The sequence below is a fragment of the Sphaeramia orbicularis genome, chromosome 17 (genome assembly GCF_902148855.1).
Source record: "Sphaeramia orbicularis chromosome 17, fSphaOr1.1, whole genome shotgun sequence".
Taxonomy (NCBI): domain Eukaryota; kingdom Metazoa; phylum Chordata; class Actinopteri; order Kurtiformes; family Apogonidae; genus Sphaeramia; species Sphaeramia orbicularis.
In genome coordinates this window covers 56,168,031-56,193,295 of record NC_043973.1, presented here as the reverse complement: position 1 = coordinate 56,193,295, position 25,265 = coordinate 56,168,031, and the positions used below count along the sequence as shown (strand labels likewise).

The following is a 25,265-nucleotide window of genomic DNA, read 5'->3' as shown; positions in this document are numbered from 1 at the left end:
AATGCAGAGATTAATATTAGAATAAATGGTGACAAATCAGTTAAAAAAGGTTAAATAAATTTAGAAAAAAAAAAGTAATTTGAGAACTGACATGAAAGTACAACTGTGTCTTTAAGGGTTAAATCTCTGATTGTGTGTTTTTACCAATGTGTTGTTTTTTTTTTACATTTGTAAAACTATTTCCTGAGGCGACGAATTTCCTCGACACACCCTGAACCTCAGACACTTATTCACACAAACACCATGACCCATCCAACACGCCCTGATTACACATACCTGCACACAAACACACACCTGCACACAAACACACTCTAATACACACTTCAACACTTTCCCCGGCGATAAGCCTGGACACACACTGAGCCACACCCTCCCTGTCCTGTTGCCGTGTCAACACCACACCCTGAACACACACCTGTGGGGGTTTTCAACAGCGAGCCGACTTTCACCTCAGTCACAGGAACCGTTTGTACTTTTTCCATCTGACGTGACCTTTGGTTCACACATGAAGACCAGACCTGCTCATTTACACAGTTTATTCTACTTCCGAAAAGAAAAACACACATGTGAAAGATACACGAATTTGGACGTAAATACACCAACAGTTTGTGGTTTATTACCATTTTCACCTCAGTGTCATGTTATAATGTGAAATTTTTTTTGTCAGAACCAAATATTTCATCTTATACCAACATAAACTATTATTTATGACAGTAAATACAACAGTATGCAATGTTTCAAATATAATTAAATGACCTGTGATAAGACAAAATAGACTTTATTGATAGTTTACAGCAGCACAAGACACTAGGAATCAAATACAATAGAAAAATAAATTACATGTTTAGGCTATAACATGATATTTGTGCTTTACACAAGACACCGTTTTATATATTTCAAAAAAGTAGATTATAATAGAATACTTTAGTTCATAACAGGATATACTGACATTATAAGAAGGTTTAAAAGTTTTTGTTTGTTTGTTTTGGATTTTAACAACATATTAGGGTTAGAAAAATATTAGCATTTATAGTGAGCTATTTTCACATCATACAAAGACACTTCCATGTCATAACAAAATATGTTTGATTAGTAGAAAATATCTTAGTTCATAACATGTCCGAAAAGGCTTATTAAATGTTAAAAATCTATTTATACAGTTAGAAAAATATTTAAATTTATACCAGACGATTTTATGTCATAAGAATGTTTTCACGGCATAACAAATACTGTATAAAACTATAACAAACTATTTGAAATTATGACACATATATAGATATTAAAATTGAATATTTTTATATAACTATATGCAATGCCGACACCCTCCGCACCTGGTCCGACAGGTGGCGGTAGAGCACACATACACAGCCTCACCGGAAGTGCGTCACAATCACGGAAACAGCGGCGGGTTAGCGGTCTGTTGGAGAGTCTGTAAGTCATCTGTTCAGCTGTGATACGTGCTGTTATATTTATGCTACCGTTTTCTGACTGGGCCTGTTTAAATGACTGTTTATGTATGTATTTGACCGTGTCTGAATTTATGAACCATTATGAAGCTAACAGAGCTAACGCTAGATACAGACTCGGCATCATCCAGCTAACATGCTAATGCTAACAAGCGTCGTACAGGATGCTCCTCAATCGGTTAAATCTAAAGTAACTGGACTTGTATTTTGGCTTGATGACGTTCCACCTCTCATCCGAGGGGCTTCATCAGATCTACACACTGCTGGTGCTGGAGCCGGGTCTGTGTTCTCTCCCTGTGTAAACGCCTTGGAGGTCCTATGGATCCGGTTGTGTGTCTGCAGTACCGGCCGCACATCCAGGCCTTTGTGCGGTTAACGGGTCCGTTATGTCTACGGTGGAATTTGCGTGGCATAGTAGTTAGGATTGTATGATACGTGGGGAGATGTTTGCTGAATTCTACTCCCTGCCGAAAACAGCCCCCCAAGTCAGCTATGAAGAGGACACTGTGCACCAAACTCCCCCTGCCCCACCAGAAGAGCTCCAAACGTCAGCTGTTCAAGTAGTAGTCCAGACACAGTATTCACCTTTGAAATACTCCGTGTCAGCCCACAACTAATGTTTATGTTGTCATTGTGTGTTTTGGTCTGATGCTCCGCCCATCACCCTTATTGTAGTTAATGAAAACTAACGAAATGACCAAAACTAGAATGGAAAAATCATTTTCGTTAACTGAAATAAATAAAAATTATACTTAAAAGAAAAAAAACGATAACTAGCTGAAACTGTATTGTGTGCTGACAAAACTAACTAAATGGTATAAAAATTATGGGTAAGATTCCCTTTGTTTTCGTCTTTGTCAATATCGGATTGATATTCAATCGGTTTATTTCGCTCGAGTCATTTTAGCTGGTGGCACCATACGACACTTCACGGTCCGTCACATGTGGTTTCCAGTCGTCTTCTGGTCCCCACTCTACCTGGAAACATGGAGACTAAAGTTGGGAGAAAGCAGCAGAGTCCTGTCTGGGATTTATTTGAATACGACAGAGAAGAAGAGAAAAGAGACGACAAAACTAACATTAATACTAAAACTAAACTAAAACTAAGCATTTAGAAATAAACAGAAACTAATAAAAACTAGCAAACCTGCTATAAAAAAGTAAAACTAGAGAAAAAAAAGTCTAAACTAAATAAAACTATAATGAAAAATTATAAAACTATTAGAACCTTGCTGCCAATCACAGAGTGAGTAGTGTTTGTTCATCCAGGTTGGCAGATCCACTGAGCTGCATCTGAACATTTCTGATCACAAATGTCTGATGTTACTAAACCTAGAAGGACTCTGATTATTCCAAATACGTGGTGACAAAGTGAGAAACAAAACAAGGAGATGTATAGGAGATGGTTTAGAAACATGGAGACAGATGAAAGGGGAGAAGAATTTGAAGACCGACGCCAGCTCTCCTTGGAAAAGAGACTGTGACCTGAGACCGGGTGAAGAGACCGGGCCCAGTATAAATACTGGTGTAGGACTGGTCTCTTGCCATAGTAGCTCCTTGTAGTAGACATTCATACTGGATCTGGTAACCCCTAGTCTGGGGGGGGTGGGGGTGGGGTACCACTCTACAGTATTTGGAATGTGATTGCACACACGACTCCTTTAAGTTTTGAAGGTTTTATCAATCAATCAAAGTTTATTTATATAGTGCCAAATCATAACAAAAGTTATCTCATGACACTTTACATATCGAGCTGGTCCAAACCAGACTCTTTATATACCTTACAATTTGCACATTTTTTAATATTCTTTAAAAACACCTAAAGTAAGAGTGAATGCTAATAATAATAATAATAATCATATTAATATGGCTGTGTGTCTGTTATTGGTGTCAAATTATGGAATCAGTTGAATTGTGAATTGAAATTGTGTTGCTCGTTGTTGAGTTTTAAAAAAGCTTGAGTTTGTTAAATTGTCCAGGGCTATAAAGGTAAAATGATCTCTAAGTGACTGAAGAAATTGAGTGTGAATTACTTTGTGTTAATGTTTTATTTGCTGCAGTATGTTCTGTATATGTATGTGTTTTGTACTAAACTGAAATAAAATTATTCATTTAATATCAAACAGATAAAAAACGTAACTGCATTAAATTACAATATTATTTATTAGTTAATTGCTACACAGCTATGATGGTGTTAAGAGGTTGAATAAATCACATTTAATTTCATACCCTACAGTCAGACAAGAGTAAAATCAATCAGCCAGGGTGAGCGGGGAGCATTTCTCAGCAAGTTGTGACGGGGGGTTTGGTGCACACTGTCCTCTTCATGGCGGACTGAGGGGGCAGTTTTCAGCAGGGAGTAGAATTTGGCACAACAGGTGACAGGTGATGGCGTAGACCCCGCCTCTGTTAAGGGACAGTTGGTCCAGTTTGACCGATAGAGTCTTTCACACTTCTGTCCAACATGTATGTGTTCTCATTCTTACCTTCATGTTTTTCAGGTTGCAGAAGTGTTTCTGTCCGGTCTGTCTGTCTGCCCGTCCACCATGGCGGACATCAAGAATTTCCTGTATGCCTGGTGTGGAAAAAAGAAGCTGACGCCGAACTATGACATCAGGGCTGCAGGGAACAAAAACAGACAGAAGTTTATGTGCGAGGTCAGTCATTTGGTCAGTCTTTGTATTTATCCACTGTCCGTCAGTCCATCTAACTGTCTGTCTGTCACAGGTCCGCATTGATGGCTTCAACTACATTGGGATGGGAAACTCCACCAATAAGAAGGACGCCCAGACCAATGCTGCCAGGGACTTCGTCAACTACCTGGTCAGAGTTGGAGAAATGAAGGCGGCTGAAGTCCCATCTCTGGGGGTCGGTTCTGTTTGTTTGTGTTTTCTGAACCAAAATGATAAACCTGAGGCATGTTTCTGAATTTGACTTATTTTCATGGATCAGCAGCAGTGAGTTCCCCCTGGAACAGCTGTGTGTGTGTGTGCGCGCGCGCGTGCATGCGTGTGTGCGCGCGCGCGTGCATGCGTGTGTGCGCGCGTGCGTGTGTGTGTAACCTGTCTTTTTAACCCAATGTTAAAGGTGTAGGAGACTTTCGTGACCAATTTTTCATCAAATCTGTCCAACCTCAGTCATATCCTCAGTATCATGAATCTGTTTGTCACTACTCACCTGAATCTTTTCCGTCATGGTGAACAGTTTCTTAGTTCCATCCACCAGAAACAAACCATATGTTTACAAACAAAGCCGGGAGGGAACTGGGGCATCTTCGGAATTTTGTCACGACGGGCATTGTGGGAAAGGGAGGTTTGTGCAGCCACCTGACTGTGGCAGCACAACCATATGATATTACATGGATGAAAAAAACACACAAAAACATCTGAAATGCAGAAATGTCTGGAGGAATATGCATATAGGGAAGGGAGCTCCTGCCGTTTCTGCGTCGTGTCTGTTCCAGCTGCCGCTGTCAGGCGGCTGCACAAACCGGCGTTTCCCACAATGCATGTCGCGACAAAATTCCTCAGATACCCCAGTTCCCTACTGACTCTGTTTGTAAACACATGGTTTGTTTCTGGTGGATGGAACTAAGAAACTGTTCACCATGAGGGAAGAGATTCAGGTGAGTAATGACAGACAGACTTACAGACAGTGGTGGAGAATCCCAGCTCCATAAAGTAAAAGTCCTGCCTTGTATTTGTTCCAACCATTTACTGAACCAGCCCATTTTGATGAGCACAACTCCTCATCCAGGTAGGTGGGATAATCAGTGGAATCACCTGTGTTAAGTGAACAGGTAATAATAATAATGGATTGGATTTATATAGCGCCTTTCTAGACACCCAAAGCGCTTTACATAATTGACCCATTATTCATTCACTCTCACATTCTCCCTCTGGTGGTGGTAAACTACATCTGTAGCCACAGCTGCCAGGTAGAACCAATACATGGCAGGACTTTTACTTTATGGAGCTGGGATTCTCCACCACTGCTTACAGATTCATGATATTGAGGGTATGACAGAGGTTGGACAGATTTGATGAAAAATTGGTCACGGAAGTCTCCCGCACCTTTAAATACACATCTAGAGGTCAACCGATATGGGTTTTTCTAAGGCTGATGCTGATTTTTAAAAACAATTTGGTCAGCCAATGGCTGATATTTAAGGCTAATTTATTATATTTTGATTTTAAATCACATTGAATGTAAAATACAATTGAAACACTCAGATAATTAAGATTTTTATGCTGCAAAATAAATTATTAATACACGTACACATAGTACTCTGTTAACATTTGTTGAACTTCAACTGCTGCCCACACAGGTGCCTGATCAAATATCTAATAACATTCAAAAAAAAGAAAAAAATTAAGGTCGATATCAGCCTTATTTTTTTTTAATATCAGTCCACATCTCGGAGTCTCATCAGTTTGGATTAAGTCTTTCCTCTGAAGGAAACGGAAGGGTCACTTGTCTAATGCTGCATTCAGGTGCTGTCAGGAAGATGTTCCTTTCCTCTAGTGAATTTGAAATTACCAGTGTGTTGTGTTCAGGTGCTTTTGTTGTGGTAGTGAAATGAAAACTGTCTACCACACAGCTTATTGTGACCTGATACTGAGGTAAAACAGTTCTGGATGAGTTCATTCATCTGATACTGTACTTTTTTAAACAGTTTTTGGAAATTGTGCATGTTATAAATCTGTAAAAATCATCCGCTAACAGCAGCAGAACGCTAATAAAACCATTGTTTATTATTGACCTTGAATCCCTCGTTGCTCTCCACAATGTTGAAAAGGTCAAAGGTCATTATCATCTCATGGATCAAATTTTTTCCCAGTTCTCCAGTGGAAAATCTGACATGAAGGTGCGTTCATGTGCAGTTTTGGAGTTCATACTTAGTGTTTACCCTAATTCCCATGGTACCCGAAGGCAGCATTATTCTAGACAGAAACGGAGTCTGAAAACGTTACACACTTTATCCAGTGACAAGTTCAGCTGACAGGAAAAGGTGGAGTTGGTGATTCGACAGGTTTGATTGTGCCGACTGAACCCAGGTTGCTGTCCTCAGGTGGGTGATGTACCTGATGGAGGAGGAGGAGGAGGAGAAGGGGGCGGAGGAGGAGGAGGTAATGAAGGCTTTGGAAACCTGCCGTCCACCGGTCCACTGCCCCCTCACCTGGTGGTGAAAGCTGAACAAGGTAAAGTCAAACTGAACTTAATATAATAATAAAGTAATTAGCACTTTATCACTTCATTTTCATTTTCATTATGATTATTATTAGTAGTTTTGCTATTATATAAAGTGTGTGTGTGTGTGTATATATATATATACATATATATATATATATATATATATATATATATATAGAGAGAGAGAGAGAGAGAGAGAGAGAGAGAGAGAGAGAGAGAGAGAGAGAGAGAGAGAGAGAGAGACATACTATGCGTATTATAGTATAATTACTCTTTATTATTATTATTACTTTATTTCTCCGAGTACTTTCTAATGTGTAATTGCCTGTTTTTTCACTACTGTTTTTATAGTCATAGAAATTATTTCAGCCTTAGTGTGTTATTAGAGGACATAACAAGACTTTACTTTTGTAAAATTTGTCAAATTTTTACACACAGTAAAACAAAACCACTGAAGAAAAAGGAACACAAGCACAAACTCACAGCAGCTTTAATGAACCTGAAACAGACGCAGATTTACCTCAGAACCTTTACCTGGAATCAGGAGTTAAAGGGTTAATATGTGAACCTTTACCTGCAGTCAGTGTTGAAAGGGTTTGAAGATACACTGGTTTCTGATGGTGGCCCTGGATCCTGTTTAGAGTAAATATTTGTGGTTTCAGAGGAGGGCCACAGTGTCCCTATCCCAGGTGTGACAGGACTGGGTTACTCTGGAGGAGGAGGACCTGGGTGGGGAGGAGGAGCAGGAGGAGGAGGAGGAGCAGGAGGAGGAGGAGGAGGAGGAGCTGAGTGGGAGCGAGGAGCCAACCTGAAGGAGTACTACGCCAAGAGAGATGAACAGGAAGCTCAGGCGGTAAGACATCGCTGTTCACATGATGCTCTGAAATCCAGTCCCAAACCGGGTTCAAAAGTGTCTTTTTTTTTTTTTTTTTTTACAGACTCTGGAGTCGGAGGAAGTGGACCTGAACGCCAGTCTCCATGGCAACTGGACGCTGGAGAACGCCAAGGCCCGTCTGAACCAGTTCTTCCAGAAGGAGAAAACCAGCGCTGAGTATAAATACAGCCAAGTGGGACCGGACCACAACAGGTCTGGATCAGCTGGGGGGGTCCGACACAACAAACCACGAGAAATGCTCACTTTGTTTATTTGTTTAAACAAAAAAATAATCAATTTATATACATATGTAATTTACCAAAGGGTACATACAGAGATTAACAGTAACCTGCTGGACTCATAGTCATGATATGTCAGTCGTATGAAACGGACCCATTAGAGAAGCATTCATTCAAAAGAAAGGAAAGAAAAACAGACATGAGGTAGACGTCAGTAAACGGAAAATACCAGCTGTGTTCGTGTAAGAGTCAGGCTACGTTTGACCTGTTCAGTCACATGAAGGATTCAAAAACAATATATAACTGGAAAAGCAGTCCGCCAAGGCAGAATAGCCCACCCCCCATCACCACCAAAAATGTATCATTTGTTCCTTGTGCCATTATCAACATTTCCTGAAAATTTCATCCAAATCCATCCATAATTTTTTGTAGTTTTCTTGCTACTAGACAGACAAATAACCAAAATGTAATCATTTGTTCCTTGTGCCAGTATCGACATTTCCTGAAAATTTTATCCAAATCCGTCCATAATTTTTTGAGTTATCTTGTTAACAGACAAACAGACAAACCCAGATGAAAACATAACCTCTGTTGTTTCACTTGGCGGCAGTAATAAGACAGAAGACACTAAAAGACTTCCCACATTCCATAATAATAAGAGTACATCTCAGGGTTTCTTGTCCATAAACTATTTTTTGACGGTTTCTCTGGTACCAGCAGCAGAGTTCTGTGTGACCCAGTGGTAGTGTTAGAGCAGGTACCTCCTATGAAGTCTGACCTGCAGGAACCTACGACAAAACCCCGCCCACACCATGTGTTGGTGCATTGGTGTTGGTGAAGTCGGCGTGAGTGTGTGAGGGAATGTTCAGTTTAGAATCAAACACAGGAAACGGACTTCACCCTCACTCTGACCTACTCACCTGGAAATTTAGATGACGCATACTGAATGCTTGTGTGATGTGAGCACGGTGGCGGTCTGGATGGTCCTGTATGTTTTTCTGCTGGACTGCTGTGAACCCAGAGACCTCCGGAGTGTGTCGGCTACACCACAGAGATCTCACCGTTTGAATCCACAGTGAACCCAACTTTCAGGTGACCAAAAGTGTGTGGACGGCTGCAGAACACGTGTTTATGGATCTGTTTGGTCCACAGAGGCTGTAAAAGCAATGACTGTAAAAACAGTCATTGCTCTGTTGAAATGGAAAAATAGTCTCATCAAACTGGATGAAGCTAAAATGAAACCTGAAACTGCAGAATAAAACGCCAAAGACACAAACTACGGATCAACAGGACGTCCACATACTTTTGGTCACTGCTCATATGCCGGGAAAGTCCTGCTTGTACTGAGGCTTTTCATCTGATCTGGAAGGAACAGAAAGTCATGAGTGTGGCAGCGACAGCAGACGTCCCAGCCAAACAGACAGAAGACATGGGGCAGCGTTTAGGTGAACTAAAGCTGCCTCATGGATGCATTCGGCCCAGTCTGGTTGTGATGTCTGCTGTCGCTGTTCACCACAGGGCTGATGCAGACTCAGCTGTCCAATGGTGTTTTTAATCCCAAGTCTGGCAGAAAAGCATACAGGCTTCACCCTGACAGCGGGGCAGGTGAGTCTACCGCTGCACTTTGGCTTTGGACCACCGCCTTTCATCTGAACACAGGAAGTGAAGGTGTTTGTGTTTGCATCCACAGGAGCTTCATAGCAGAGATGCAGCTGTTTGTCCGGCAGCTCGGCAGAAGTAAGACTCAACACATCTGTGTCCAACAGCCACTGTTTCATTTCATTTCATTTATTTATTTATTTAGACGGGGACAATGCACATTATACATGAACCTTAAACAGGACAGATGTAGTGTGCCAGGTTGTAGCACTAGTGCTAATTTCCACCTGTAGTCCTTTGGCAGGCTGATGTTAGCAGTAAAAAAACAGACATTAATAAAAACTAAAACATTAAAAAACAGTAAAAAAATGCATATTTATAACTCCATCTGTATAAAATATTCATTCACATCCAACCATTCACTCTTATTCATCCCACTGCAGTCTGTCACACACACTCTAAACATGTTTACATTGCATTAAATCTATAGGTTTGGTTTGACAGTAGCTGTTTTTTCACCATGCGGGAGAATGTGTAATAGTTTGTAACTGTTAGTAGTTCTGTTGGTAATGTGATCCACTGTCGCATGGCCACACATGAGAATGCTGAATTTACAAATGTTGTTTTGTGTCTTGGAATCCTGCACTCGCCGCATGCTGTTGATCGAGATTGTTCAGGTGTGAGTGCATGTTTCACATGTCAGAATGTTTGACTGCGTCCTGCAGGGATCACCGCTCGAGAACACGGCTCCAATAAGAAGCTGGCAGCCCAGTCCTGTGCCCTGTCCCTGATCCGGCAGCTGTACCACCTGGGAGTCATTGAGGCTTATTCTGGAATCACCAAGAAGAAGGAGGGAGAGACGGTACGTGGACAGAAACCACCTAATCACACCTGATCCCACTGGACCGCATCTGTACAATGAGCAAAAGCAAACAGTCTATACTCAGCCTGGATCACCTCCACCGGTTCCATTTAGAACCCTGATAATCCAGATTAGACCATCTGGATCCCATCAGGATGGTCCAGTCTAAGGAGGATTTAAAAAAACAGTACAAAAGCAACATGGAGGAGTGAAATGTTAAGATTCTTATTTTCACAGACCACCTGTGGACATCGGTACACGCTCAGTGTAAAAAAATACAAAACATAATGCATCCATATGTGAAAAGTAAAACCAGACACTTATGTAACAGTTGATCTGTCATGCTATTGGCTAAGTGCTTTTGTCAAATGCTTGTCAGACAGTAGCAAGCAGACTCTGGAAGTATTTTCACAACTGTCTAACTCAGACACAAATGGACCTCAGTCTGTGGACCCATTGAATCCAGGTGTTTCTGTTCTAGCAGGGGTCTGGGATCCAAAACAATAAGGACTAATGTCAGAATAGAGTTTGATATTATGGGATAAATATCCTATTGATTATTAATATTGCTGTTTCTGTGTCCGATCCTCCTGAGCAGGACATCTGACAGCTGGAGACATGATGTGTCCACATATTTATGTCCATAGAGTTTAGAAAGATCAGTATTTCACTGTAGTTTAATGGTAGATTTTTCTTCCTCAGTCAGATGTGATGACAGTAGATGGTTAGGAAAAAGAATCAGTAAAATGAGCAAAATGATCAACAAAATAAATAAAAATGAAAAACACAGGCCTGAAAAAGAACAAAAAAAAAAAGCCTCAAAATGAACAAATATGAGCAAACCAAGCATGAAAAATGAAGAAAACAGCATCATAATGAGCAAAATACACAAAAAAACCAAAGTAGATGGTTAGAAATTTAGAGGAAAACATTGAAAATCAGTCATGGATATTTGTTGATTAGTTTGTTCATTTTGTTGATTATTCTGGTCTTTTTTAGCTTACCGGCCGACAGGCTGTAAGCTATTGTTGTCATGCGGCGTTGGCGTCTGTCGTCCGTTACAAAATTTCAATCGTCTTCTTCTCCGAAACTACAATTCTGATTGACTTCAAACTTGGTATACAGCTTCTGTATGATCATGTCAACAAAATTAGTGAAATTATTTGGATCCGGATCTGATTCTGGATTTGGTGCCACTTTGAAAAATGTCCCCATTATAAGAGATAGGAAGTGGATCGATGCAATAACTCAGTAAATATAAATGATATCCAGTGTAAATTTCTACAGTCCAGCCCTGATGAGGAGATGACCAAAACATAATGTCCACATGCAGATGAGGATCTTCTTCTGGATCCAGGAACTTACAGAAAATTTAACATGGGCTCTCATGGGGAAAAAAATTTCAATCAACTTTTTCTCCCAAACTCCAGTTCTGATTGACTTCAAACTTGGTATACAGCTTCTTTATGATGATTTTAACACAAGGTATTGAAATTATTTCAATCCAGATCTGATTCTGGATTTGGTGTGACTTTGAAAAATGTTCCCATTATAACGCATAGGAAGTGGATTGATCCAATAAATCAGTAAGTATCAGTGATATCAAATTGGAATTTGAATTTTTTACAGATCTGATTGGAATATGACCAGAACATGGGCTATTTCTGTAATATAATAAATACACAGAACTGGGTGATAATAAATGGCATCTGGATACATTTCCCAAAGCTTTTAATTTGGCCGGTAAGCTACAGGGCCATTGGTCCGATTTTTTACTCATTATGTTGATTATTTTGTCCATTTTGTTGATTATGTTGGTCTTTTTTACTCATTTTATAGATTATTTTGTTCATTTTGTTAATTATTTTGGTCTTTTTTTACTCATTTTTTGTTGATTATTTTGTTCATTTTGTTGACTATTTTGGTCTTTTTACTCATTTTGGTTGACTATTTGTTCATTTTTTTGATTATTTTGGTCTTTTTTTACTCATTTACTCATTGACTGGAACACCCAGGATCCAAGACCTAGTCATTTCAGATCCTTTAAGGAAATTAAACTTTAAGGAAATATTGATGTTTCTGTGTCTGATCCTCCTGAACAGGAGATCTGACAGCTGGAGACATGATGTGTCCACATATTTATGTCCATAAAGTTTAGAAACATCAGTATTTCACTGTAGTTTAATGGTAGATTTTTCTTCCTCAGTCAGAAGTGACGACAGTAGATGGAAATTATTATTTACAGTCAGAGCAGGAAAAATATTTGAGACATTTAGAGAAAGAACATTGAAAATCAAGAGTCAGGGAGAAAAAAAGAATACAATCAAAGTTGATATAAATTCAGTCCAAATCATCTGTGGGTCTTTTTGGAAACAAATTAGTCCTTATTGTTTTGTATCCCAGACCCCTGTTAGAACAGAAACACCTGGATTCAATGGGTCCACAGACTTTGGTCCATCTGTATCTGAGTTTGGTAATTACGCTACGAGGCTAACGATGTGTAAAACTACACTTGTTTTAAACCCCGATTCGGTGCCTTCTGTGTTTTCATCCAAAGTGTGTCCAGAGTGTTCAGAGTCTTCCGTGATGTCTGATCCTGGATTGAAATGTTGAGACAGTGACTTTGTGTTTGTGTCCAGTTGGAGGCGTTTGAAGTCAACGTGTCTCCAGACCTGGAGCCGCAGCTGGCTGGCGTCATCCAGGAGCTGGGAATCCAACATCCCCCCTCCTGTAAGACCTTGGACCGATGCTAACCTCAGTCTTTGACCCTGATGTGTGTTCTGGTCTCTAACCTGGACTCCCATGCAGCCCGCAGACCCCAGCACCCGGTGTCTCTGCTCCAGGGAAGATGGCCATGTTTGAACCGTCGCAGAAACAGGGAGTCGCTGGTGTCGTCCCCCTGGTCCCCCCGCAGGTCAACTGGAACCCCTGGACCAGCAGCAACATCGATGAGGGACCCCTGGCCTTCGTGAGTCTCCAAAGACCCTCAGGAGAACGTCCACTCTTACACACTCTAAACCTGTTAAAGTTTGATGTCATAGAACCATTTCCTGTGCATATGAGTTGTAGTTTCTTGTGAATGCGTTGTTTAATAATTAGGGCTGGGTATCATGGCCACTTTCCTTAATCGATTCGATTTTGATTCATAAGGTTCTGAACGATTATTGCGATTCAATTCAGTATTAATTGATTGATTCAGATTCACTGCGTGATATCAAAGTACAATTTTTGAGTTGTAACTTGATGATTTGACTACTGCAGCCATGCAACACAGAATCAATATTGATATTAGAAAGGAAATAAATCTGACATTTCAGCAGTAAATAGATGAATCTGCTCTGAAATAATGAAACAGGACAAAAACATGTCCATGTTTCTCCAGTGGATCAGAACAGACCTTCTTCCTCATCTTTATTCTGTTTTATACCTGGTGCTTCCAGCCTTAAGGCACATTACTATCACCCTGGGGCACCAACACCAGTTTGGCCCCCTGAAACAGAATCATGTGGCCCTTGGTAAAAGAAACTCACTGGAGGGGGAGGGTGGGCGGAAGCTTCGTGATTTCCCGCTTACTATGCCTCAAACTCTGCCCTCAGCTAGTGATTGAAGTTAATATTTCTCCAACGACTGGGTTCTGCGACCCGCCTCCACCGGCCAGTTCCTCCACACTGTGGGTTCGAGTTTGAGGCTAGGAGGACCTCCCACTGAGGGGTTTTCCCCACCCTTCCTCCCGCTGAGGGGTTTTCCCCACCCTTCCTCCGCATTCCTCACACGCCAGAACTGTCGCGAGCAAGACCAAGATGCCTGGACCCGGCCGTGGCTTCTGCATCGACAGTTTCTGGGTCATTTACTCGCAGGTCCTACTCTGAAACATCGATCTCATCCACCATTAATCGATTATGCAAAATTAAAAAGAAATCAATCAAATCAATTTTTTACCCTGCCCTATTAATAATAATTAATAATGAGGCTTTGTTTTTATCCAGTGTACCCCAGAGCAGATCAGTAGTGACCTGCACAATGAGCTGATGTACCAGCTGGAGCATGACGACAACCTGCAGAAGGTCAGTCCAGTCCACAGGTGCATGCTGGGAGGTTTAGAGGGCAGTGAGCCGATGAGACAGAACGGTAACATGACGCTGTGCTGTTCAGACCCTGGCAGAGCGTGAGCAGCTGCCAGTCAAACAGTTTGAGGAGGAGATCATGCGGGCCGTTGACAACAACCCGGTGGTGATCATCAGAGGAGCGACGGGCTGCGGGAAAACCACCCAGGTCCCCCAGTACATCCTGGACCGCTTCATCAAGGGGGGCCAGGCGTCTGACTGCAACATCGTGGTCACCCAGGTAATGTCAGCGTTTCTCCACAGGTGTGTACGGCCACTCAGGCTAATGATAGTAACTGCATTTCCTGTAACATCAGCCCAGGAGGATCAGCGCTGTGGTCCGTAGCCGAGCGAGTTGCCTATGAGAGAGGAGAGGATCTTGGGAAAAGCTGTGGCTACAGCGTACGGTTCGAATCTGTCCTGCCCCGACCCCACGCCAGCGTCCTCTTCTGCACTGTCGGTACGTAACACAACCGCAGACACAGAACACAGAGACTGGCGTGTTTAACATGTTGGGTTGATGTTGACACATTTCAGGTGTTCTGCTGCGGAAGCTCGAAGCAGGAATCAGAGGCATCAGCCACGTTATCGTTGACGAGATCCACGAGAGAGACATCAATGTGAGTTCAGATTTCAGCTGATTGTCTGAACAGGACATCAGGTTTATAAGATGAAGCCAGTAGGCGGAGCCAGTGGTATCAGTCTGAGTCAACTGTCTGCCTGTCTGTAGACCGACTTCCTGATGGTGGTCCTCAGGGACGTGGTTCAGGCCTATCCGCAGATCCGTGTCATCCTCATGTCGGCCACCATCGACACCACTATGTTCAGAGAGTACTTCTTCAACTGCCCCATCATCGAGGTCTTTGGTCGGACCTTCCCTGTTCAAGGTACCACTGATCTGACATGTGTAGGGCTGTGTATCGGCAAGAATCTGGGGATATGATACAAATCACAATACTAGGATCACCATACGATATATCACGATATATCATGATACTGTTAAAAAGGTCATTCTTTTTTTTTAAATGATTTCCTTGAATTACACCAGAAATCTTCACAAATGCTAAACACATTTTTATTTGATCCCAACAAGATCTAATGTTATATCACAAAATGTTTCTGTGTTCAAACTGAAATTGTGTTTTACAGACATTACAGTTTCAGATCCTGTTCAAATGTTCATATTCTATTAGTTCAGAACTAACATCAGAACAGAATTTTAGTTCAATCCCAACAAAGGAACTAACATTATTGAACAAAAGAGTGTTAAATAATAATAAATAAAATATAAACAAAAAGAAAAAACAAAAATGAACCTCCACAATATCTGCATCTGAATAAATACCTAAAAATATTCATACAGTACTTTTTATTATTGATACAGTATTGTGAAATGAAATATCACGATATATTGCAGAACTGATAAATTCTTACAACCCTAGTAGTGTGTATGTGTTGAACTTCCAGTAGCTGGAATAATCCACTCAAATCACCTTTGTATGATCTAACCTAGACATGGGAAGCATCTCCTGTGGGGTTACGCTCATTTTCACATCTTATCTGTGGGAGGATTTTTGAATCAAAACCTCTGTTCCTGTTTGTAGAGTATTTCCTGGAGGATTGCATCCAGATGACAAACTTTGTCCCTCCACCAGTGGACCGCAAGAAAAAAGACAAAGACGAGGAAGGAGGGGATGAGGACGTAAGCATGCGTGTTCTGATTTGACAGTAGTATGTGTCCGTCTGTCTGATGTGTGTGATGCATGTATGGACTCTTGTTGGCGTGTCCGCAGACCAACTGTAACGCCATCATTGGAAGCGGGTACACGGTGGAGACCAAGCAGTCGATGGCTCAGATTAATGAAAAGGAGACGTCCTTCGAACTGGTGGAGGCTCTCCTCAAATACATCGAGACGTTACAGGTGGCCGGCGCTGTGCTCATCTTCCTGCCGGGTTGGAACTCATCTACTCCATGCAGAGACACCTGGAGACCAACCCACACTTTGGTAGGAATCGCCTCCAACCCCACAGCGGAGAAAAGCTGAGGGCTGTTCATTCAGTTAGTGTCACCCAAGGTTCTAAAAGTCGTCATGTGTCGTCGTCTGTCGTCCGTTACAAAACTTTCAATTGTCCTTCTTCTCCGAAACTACAATTCCGATTGACTTCAAACTTGGTATACAGCTTCTTTATGATGATGTCAACAAAAGTTAGTGAAAGTATTTTGATCCGGATCTGATTCTGGATTTGGTGCCACTTGAAAAATGTCCCATTATAAGAGATAGGAAGTGGATCGATGCAATAACTCAGTAAATATAAATGATATCAAGTGTAAATTTCTACAGTCCAGCCCTGATGGGGAGATGACCACAACATAATGGGCCACATGCTGATCAGGATCTTCTTCTGGATCCGGGAACTTACGGAAAATTTAACATGGGCTCTTATGGGGAAAAAATTTCAGTCGTCCTCTCCTCCGAAACTCCAGTTCTGATTGACTTCAAACTTGCTATACAGCTTCTGTATGATGATGTCAACACAAGGTATTGAAATTATTTCGATCCAGATCTGATTCTGGATTGGTGCGACTTTGAAATATTTCCCCATTATAAGAGATAGGAATTGGAATTGATCCAATAATCAGTAGTATCAATGATATCAAGTTGGAATTTGAAGTTTTTACAGATTGATTGGAATATGACCAAAACATGGGCTATTTCTGTAATACAGTAGAATAAATACACATAACTGGGTGATAATAAATGGCATCTGGATACATTTCCCAAAGCTTTTAATTTGGCCGGTAAGCTACAGGGCCATTGGTCCTATTTTCATTTTAGTTTAGTTTTATTTAGTTTTGCCTTTTTTTTTCTCTAATTCAGTTAGTTTTAATTCATTTGTAGAGCAGGTTTGGTAGTTTATATTAGTTTTCATTTTTTTCTAAATGCATAGTTTTAGTTTAGTCGTATCTTTCTCTTCTTCTCTGTCGTCGTATTCAAATAAATCCCAGACAGGACTCTGCTGCTTTCCCCCAACTTTAGTCTCCATGTTTCCAGGTAGAGTGGGGACCAGAAGACGACTGGAAACCACAAGTGACAGACCATCAAGTGTTGTATGGTGCCGCTAGCTAAATTGCTAAAGCAAAATAAATCGCTTTCGTATCAATCTGGCATTGATAAAGACGAAAACGAAGGGAATTTTATAAGTTTTAGTTAGTTTTATAAGTTCACAATACAGTTTCAGTTTATCGTTTCTTTCTTTTAATTATAGTTTTTATTTATTTCAGTTAACAAAAATGATTTTTCCATTCTAGTTTTTGTAATTTCGTTAGGTTTCATTAACGATATAACCTTGGTGTTACCAAAGCCTTTGTACGAACAAACCATGAAATCATCCTCCAAACTGGTAATAAACGCATAATCAGTCAGGTTATAATGGAGAGGGTTGTGTTTGTTTGCTTCCAGGAGTAACAGGTACCGCATTCTGCCGTTACCTCCCAGATCCCCCGTGAGAGCAGAGAGGGTGTTTGAACCGTTCCTGACAGCATCACAAAGGTCGTGATAAAACCACAGAAGGTTAGAGCTCATACTGCCTCTGTTTGTATCTGACGTTTACATCTGATGTTCCAGGTGATCCTGTCCACCAACATCGCAGAGACGAGCATCACCATCAACGACGTCGTCTACGTCATCGATTCTTGCAAGTGAGTCTGATTGCTGCTAAAGTGGAAGTTTCTTCTTTGATGTTTGCGCGTCTCACTCCATGTTCTTTGTCCAACAGGCAGAAGAAGCTCTTCACTCCCACAACAACATGACCAACTACGCCACCGTCTGGGCATCCAAGACCAACCTGGAACAGAGGAAAGGCCGAGCTGGCCGTGTGCGACCCGGCTTCTGCTTCCACCTTTGCAGCCGAGCGCGGTTTGAGCGGTAGATGCTGCGTGTCCGTCGGCATAAAAGCGCGCGGTGTTTCCTCGGGTCGTGCTCACAGTTGTTCCCTGTCCCTTCAGCCTGGAGACTCACATGACCCCTGAGATCTTCAGGACGCCGCTGCATGAAGTCGCTCTGAGCATCAAACTCCTGAGACTCGGCGCCATCGGACACTTCCTGTCCAAGGCCATCGAGCCGCCGCCGCTGGACGCAGTCATCGAGCTGAACAACTCTAAGAGGTTCGACTCGTACACGATTTGATTTCATGAGTTTGTTTTTTAAGACGATTATCATAACAGTGTTTCTGTGACTTTAAACTCACAGCAAACAGTTTAACCCTGAAAAGCCTCTGTTAAATAAGGTGGTGCTTGTGTTTCAGAGCTGGATGCTCTGGACACCAACGACGAGCTCACTCCTCTGGGTCGGATTCTGGCCAAACTGCCCATCGAGCCTCGTGGGGAAGATGGCGATCATGGGCTGCATCTTCCAGTCAGTTTTCTTTGGTCTTCAGTCTCTTTGTAGTTTGTGTGTCTGTGTGAGTCTGTTAAAGCCTATGGGTGTTGTGTGTGTGTCGCCCTCTAGTGTTGGAGATGCCATGTGCACCATTTCAGCCGCCTCCTGCTTCCCGGAGCCTTTCATCAGTGAAGGCAAACGTCTGGGCTTCGTCCACAGAAACTTTGCTGGTACCCGCTTCTCTGACCACGTGGCCCTGTTGTCAGTGTTCCAGGCATGGGACGACGTCAGGTGAGTCTGAGCACTCCTAGCTAAAAGGGGCGGGGTCTGTTAGTGATCAGTCACCTTAACGCTGCTGCGTTGCTGTTCAGGATCAACGGCGAGGAGGCGGAGATTCGATTCTGTGAACACAAACGTCTGAACATGTCAACTCTGAGGATGACCTGGGAGGCCAAAGTCCAGCTGAAGGAGATCCTGGTCAACTCCGGATTCCCTGAAGGTACCTGATCGGGAGCACACATGGCTGAAACTCTCAAGGTTTTGGTTTTTCAGTCTGGCTCCTGGATTTGACCAGTAAGAGTTGAATTTTTCAGGCTTTGTGAGGGAAGTCTTTGTTTATAGAAGCTGAGAAAACTTGGATGTGAAGTCTGTATAACATCAAATGTCTGTGAACAGATGTTAAGTTCTTGTTCAACATGAACCCTGAACGTGTTCAACACAAAGTGAAGACAAACTTTAACCTCCTAAGACCCAGGAAATGTCAGCAAAGTACAAGCTTTTTTGTTTTTTATTAAAGAAGTGCCTGTATTGGAAACATCATGATGCAACAGTTTTTTCAGATGCAGTTTTTAAAATTTTTATGGAATGTCCTTTGTGGTGGACAGTTTTCTTTTTTTGTATAAAGTTGTGAACTCTTGTCCACAAACGTGGACAGTGGGTCTCAGGAGGTTAAAGTAGTTTCCAGTGGCCTATCATGCTGAACAAACATTTCATTATAAAAAGCATACATCATCTTTGAGACTGATCCACTCCTGTGTAAGTCCAGATTAAAACTCCATAAATACCCAACGGACAGGGGGAAATGAAAACAATTGCAGTCTTCTTCAGCTTCAGTTCTTATTTCCTGGTTTAGTTGTTTTTTCACCACTAGTTTTAATTTTAGTCGTATTTTTGTTTGCTCTAAGAACCCTGACCTGAAGTGACCTGACACTCTGTCAGACGTTTGAAGCCGTTCTCGTCCCCTCAGAGAGTCTGATGACGCAGATGTTCAACAACGTCGGACCTGACAACAACCTGGACGTGGTGGTGTCCCTGCTGACCTCGGCCTTTACCCCAACGTGTGCTACCACAAAGAGAAGAGGAAGATCCTGACCACCGAGGGACGCAATGCCCTCATCCACAAAGTGTCCGTCAACTGCCCCTTCAGCAACCACGACCTGACCTACCCCAGCCCATTCTTCGTCTTCAGTGAGAAGGTAACATTGACAGCGGTGGTGCTTCATCAGAACCATATTCTCCTTCATTGTCGAAACCAACTAAATGAGCCATGTTCTAGTTGGCCTTCAGTTAGTAAAGGGAACGCGGCGGCTGATATGAGCGAGTTTGTTGCCGTTTCAGATCCGAACCCGGGCGATTTCAGCTAAAGGGATGACTCTGGTGAGCCCTCTGCTGCTGCTGTACGCCTGCAAGAAGGTCAGCTCCAACGGAGACACCGTGGAGCTGGACGAATGGTGAGCATCCACACATCACAGTCAGTGCAGAGACGACGGTGGTCGCAGGGGTTGGACCTTTGAGAGTTCACTCATAGAAACACGACGACATTCAAAACTTCAACCGTAGTAGTTATCGGAGGACCTAACAAGACTTTAGTACTTTGATGGAATTTTTCCAATTGTTAATCCTCCTGAACCCAGCAATGCTTTTTTTTCCTCTGTAGGAGACAAGAGTTTCACAGCTTTATTGAAAAAAAAAAAAAAAAGTTGTCCACTGCAGATACATTCCATAAAAAAAAAAAAAAAGCATCTAAAAACTGTTGCATTACGCTGTTTCCATAAAGGCAATTATTTAATGTAAAAAAAGCCAAAACTTGTACTGTCCTGGGTCTCAGGAGAATATTCTGTAGATGAAATACTTATTTGGTTCCTTACCCGTAAGTGGCAAAAAAAAAATACAAGAAATAAATATAAAAAATACAAGAAAAAACCCATGTAGGTGAAAGGAACCTGCTTTGGTCCCATTAGAACTGCTTTTGGTCCCATTAGAACCTGCTTTGGTCCATTAGAACCTTCCTTTCGTCCCATTAGAACCTGGCTTAGGTCCCATTAGAACCTGGCTTTGGTCCCATTAGAACCTGCTTTCGGTCCCATTAGAAACTTCCTTTGTCCCATTAGAACCTGCTTTCGGTCCCATTAGAACCTGGCTTTGGTCCCATTAGAACCTTCCTTTGGTGCCATTAGAACCTTCCTTTGGTCCCATTAGCCCCCATGTGTTCTAGTCCAGACCCCTGTCCACCCACATGATCCCTTTGAACATCATTGCTACATTAGTACCATTACTTCATGGAACTGGGGGGGGACCAGAGAAAACCCCATGTATAGATCTGCTTTTATGTCAAAGATTGGAGTGTACTTTGAATTTATTACAGTTTTGATTTTCTGTACTTATATTTGGAACCAATATTCACTTTTAAAGTCTTTGAAACGACCTTTGACCTTCATGTGTTCAGGATCAAACTGAAGATCCCTCATGAGGTGGCGGGCGGCATCGTGGGTCTGCGGGGCGGCCCTAGAAGCCCTGGTGGTGGAGGTCACCAAAGACCCCGAATACATCCGACAGATGGACCAAACCAACCAACGGCTCCTCAACCTCATCAGATATGTGTCCAAACCGTCAGCGTGTGGACTCAACATGGCGCCCAACACCAGAGGTGAGCCCCATCAGAAGCACGGTCCAAAGTCCCAACCTGGATCACAATCTAGGACTAGAACCAGGGTTGAACCAGTGTCCGAACCAGGACCAGAACCAGGGTTGGACCAGTGTCAGAACCAGGATCACAACCAGGATCAGAACCAGGACCAAAACCAAGATCAGAACTAGAACCAGGGTCAGAACCAGGATCACAACCAAGGTCAGAACCAGGGTGAACCAATGTCAGACCAGGATCAGACCAGGATCAGAACCAAGATCAGAACTAGGACCAGGATCAGAACCAGGGTCAGTACCAGGATCACAACTAAGATCAGAACTAGGACCAGGATCAGAACCAGGGTCAGTACCAGGATCACAACTAAGATCAGAACTAGGGCTAGGGTATCAGAACCAGGGCAGTAGTCAGATCGCAACTAAGATCCGAATATAGAACCGGGTCAGAACCAGATCAGAACCAGGATCAGGACCTGGATGGGATGACCTCCTCTCACATGGGTGTGGTTCTGTTCTGGTTCTGTTCACAGGATGGGAGACGGCCCACCTCTCCCAAGATGTCCCGCTTTGATGGAGGAGGCGGCGGCTACAGAGGGGGAGGAGGCGGCGGCTACAGAGGAGGAGGAGGTGGCTACGGAGGAGGAGGAGTGGCTACGGAGGAGGCGGTGGGCTACAGAGGAGGGGGCGGTGGCTACAGGGGAGGAGGAGGATATGGAGGAGGATACAGGGGATATGGGGGGGAGGAGGAGGGTAGGGGAGGAGGAGGAGGAGGAGGGTACAGGGGAGGAGGAGGATATGAGGAGGAGGTTATAGAGGAGGTGGAGGCTACAGGGGAGGGGGAGGGGGAGGGGGAGGGGGAGGATATAGGGGAGGATACTAACACTGCCCCGCCCAGCAGCAGTGGGTGGGTTCTGGAGTTCTGCTGTTGGTTCGGTTTCTGTTTAGTTAGTTTGATTCATTATCGTCAGTCAATAAAAACATTTGTACTGTGGCTGAAATCGGACTCTTTGTTTTTTTCCACAACCAGAAAAACAAGCAAGTGGATGATTCTGGTCCGGTCTGGTCCGGTTCTCTGCTTGAACACAAAGAGGCTGTGGTTTCTAATGTTTTGGCCGCTCACCGTTAGCTCAGTGACAGCAGGTGAAGATGCACCATAACATATCACCACTAGGGGATGCCAAAGCACACGCACCACTATTCAAGTGTATTCAAGTCACTTCAAAAAAGAGAACCAGTGAGTCTGTGAGCTGTAGCTGCTGCCAAACCAGAACCAGAACCCTGGTCTGGGACATGTACCCACTGATCTATGCTGATTACAGATAAACACACAGGGCGTCCAGCATTTGGCTCTGAGTCGATTTAAAGTGTTTAGACCATCTGGTGTCAAGTCAGTTCTGAGGAAGGTCTGGATTCTTTTAGGAAGTACAATAGAATACAATACAGAGATTAGTATACAGGGTGTCCCATAAGCCTCCATACATAGGAGACATAATACTTATGGTTCTAACATGTATTCTTTATATTTCTCTTTATAGTTCTTCAGCAGACATGCATTGAAATGTGTTCCCAACAAAATAGCAGTCATATAGAGCATGTTATATAAATAAAAATGGTTTATGTCAAGAAACGTTTATTTTTCCTGTGTATGGAGACTTATGGGACACCCTGTAGAATGAAGTAGAATACAGTAAAATAGAATGCAATACAGTAGAGTAGAATACAATTTAAGTTTTTGTGGGGTTCACACACCAAATGTGTCTTTGACCCACATTAGACCATGCATCACACTGCATGTCAGGAACAGTGTTCTCACCATATTAGGTGCCCAGGGAGCAAATGGGCGAGGTTTAGTGCCTTGCTCAGGGCACATCAGCCAACAACTCTCCTCCAGTCCAGGGAATTGAACCAGCGACCTTTCAGTCACAAGCTGACTCTCCAGCACCTAGGCCATGGCTTCCCTACATGTCTGATGTGACGTGTCCTCCTGTGGGTGGGGCTTAAAGTTTCTGTGGGCGGGGCTTGGGCACAGATTTGGCCCCAAACAGGAACAGGTGACCTGACTGTTCCGTAAACCACCCAAACATGTTTAAACTCCACTGGGAAGCACATTAGACACAGTACACATGGCTGGGGTCATGTGGAGTGCCTTCATTTAAATATTCATGTTTTTGTAAATTATTGATGTGATTCCTGTCGTCGTCTTCTTCATGTCAGACAGGTGGGCGGTGCCCTAGCGCCCTCTACTGATAAGTCACCACTGTGTATCTGTAAATCTGAGAATGATGCAAAATAGAAAAATACTGAGAATACTATTAGTGACATTTCACACAAATGAAATGAAACTTAGATAAAGTCAGTCTAAAACATCCGGTATGTGTGTGTTCATAAGTCCAATCTGCATATAGACTCGTATCACCTTCTCTGAACCTCCTCAAAGCTTCAGCAGGATAATGAATGAGCTACGATCATAGGTTTTTACTGTTTGACTGAAACACCACCAGGAGGCGCCACCGCATTGACCAGTTCCCACACACACTGGTTCAGTCCTAGTCCAACTGTCACATGTCCTGTTGAAGAGCATTTAACAAAGAAAAACACCAATATTCCCTGTAGTTTAATGGTAGGTTTTCTCCTCAGTCAGATGTGACAACAGTAGATGGAAATTATTATTCAGTCAGAGCAGGAAAAATATTAGAGACATTTAGAGGAAGAACACTGAAAATCAGAGTCGTGGATATTTGTTGATTATTTTGGTCTTTTTTTTTTTACTCATTTTGGTGATTATTTTGTTCATTTTGTTGCTATTTTGGTCTTTTTTACTCATTTTGTTGATAATTTTTCATTGTTGATTATTTTGTTCATTTTGTGATTATTTTGGTCTTTTTTACTCATTTTGTTGATTTTATCATTTTGTTGCTTATTTGGTAATTTTTTTTACTCATTTTGTTGATTATTTTGTTGATTATGTTGCTTATTTTGTTTTGTTTTTTACTCATTTGTTGATTATTTTGTTCATTGTTGATTATTTTGGTCCTTTTGTTGATTATTTTGTTCATTTTGTTGATTATTTGGTTTTTTTTACTCATTTACTCACTGACTTGGAACACCCAGGATCCAAGACCTAGTCATTCAGATCCTTTAAGGAAATTAAACTTTAGTGAAATATTGCTGTTTGTGTCTGATCCTCCTGAACAGGACATCTGACAGCTGGAGACATGATGTGTGTCCACATATTTAGTCCATAGAGTTTAGAAACATCAGTATTTCACTGTAGTTTAATGGTAGGTTTTTCTTCCTCAGTCAGATATGATGACAATAAATGGAAATTATTATTTACAGTCAGAGCAGGAAAAATATTAAAGACATTTAGAGGAAGAACATTGAAAATCAGAGTCAGGGAGAAAAAAAAACTAAAATCAGTGTTGATATAAATTCAGTCCAAACCATCTGTGAGTCATTTTAGAAACAAAGAGAAGAATTGAACCCAAATGAACCAATGCACTGATATATCCCATATAAACTCTATATGACATTAGTCCTTATTGTTTGGATCCCAGACCCGTTAGAACAGAAACACCTGAATTCAGTGGGTCCACAGACTGTCGGACACAGAGTGTGTGCATGTGTG

At 42.2% G+C, this 25,265-nt stretch overlaps 1 pseudogene; it reads left to right on the top strand.

Moving 5' to 3' along the window:
• The first annotated feature begins 1,374 nt into the window (after positions 1-1,374).
• Positions 1,375-22,208, top strand: LOC115437476 (ATP-dependent RNA helicase A protein-like; annotated as a pseudogene).
• Positions 22,209-25,265: the final 3,057 nt, after the last annotated feature.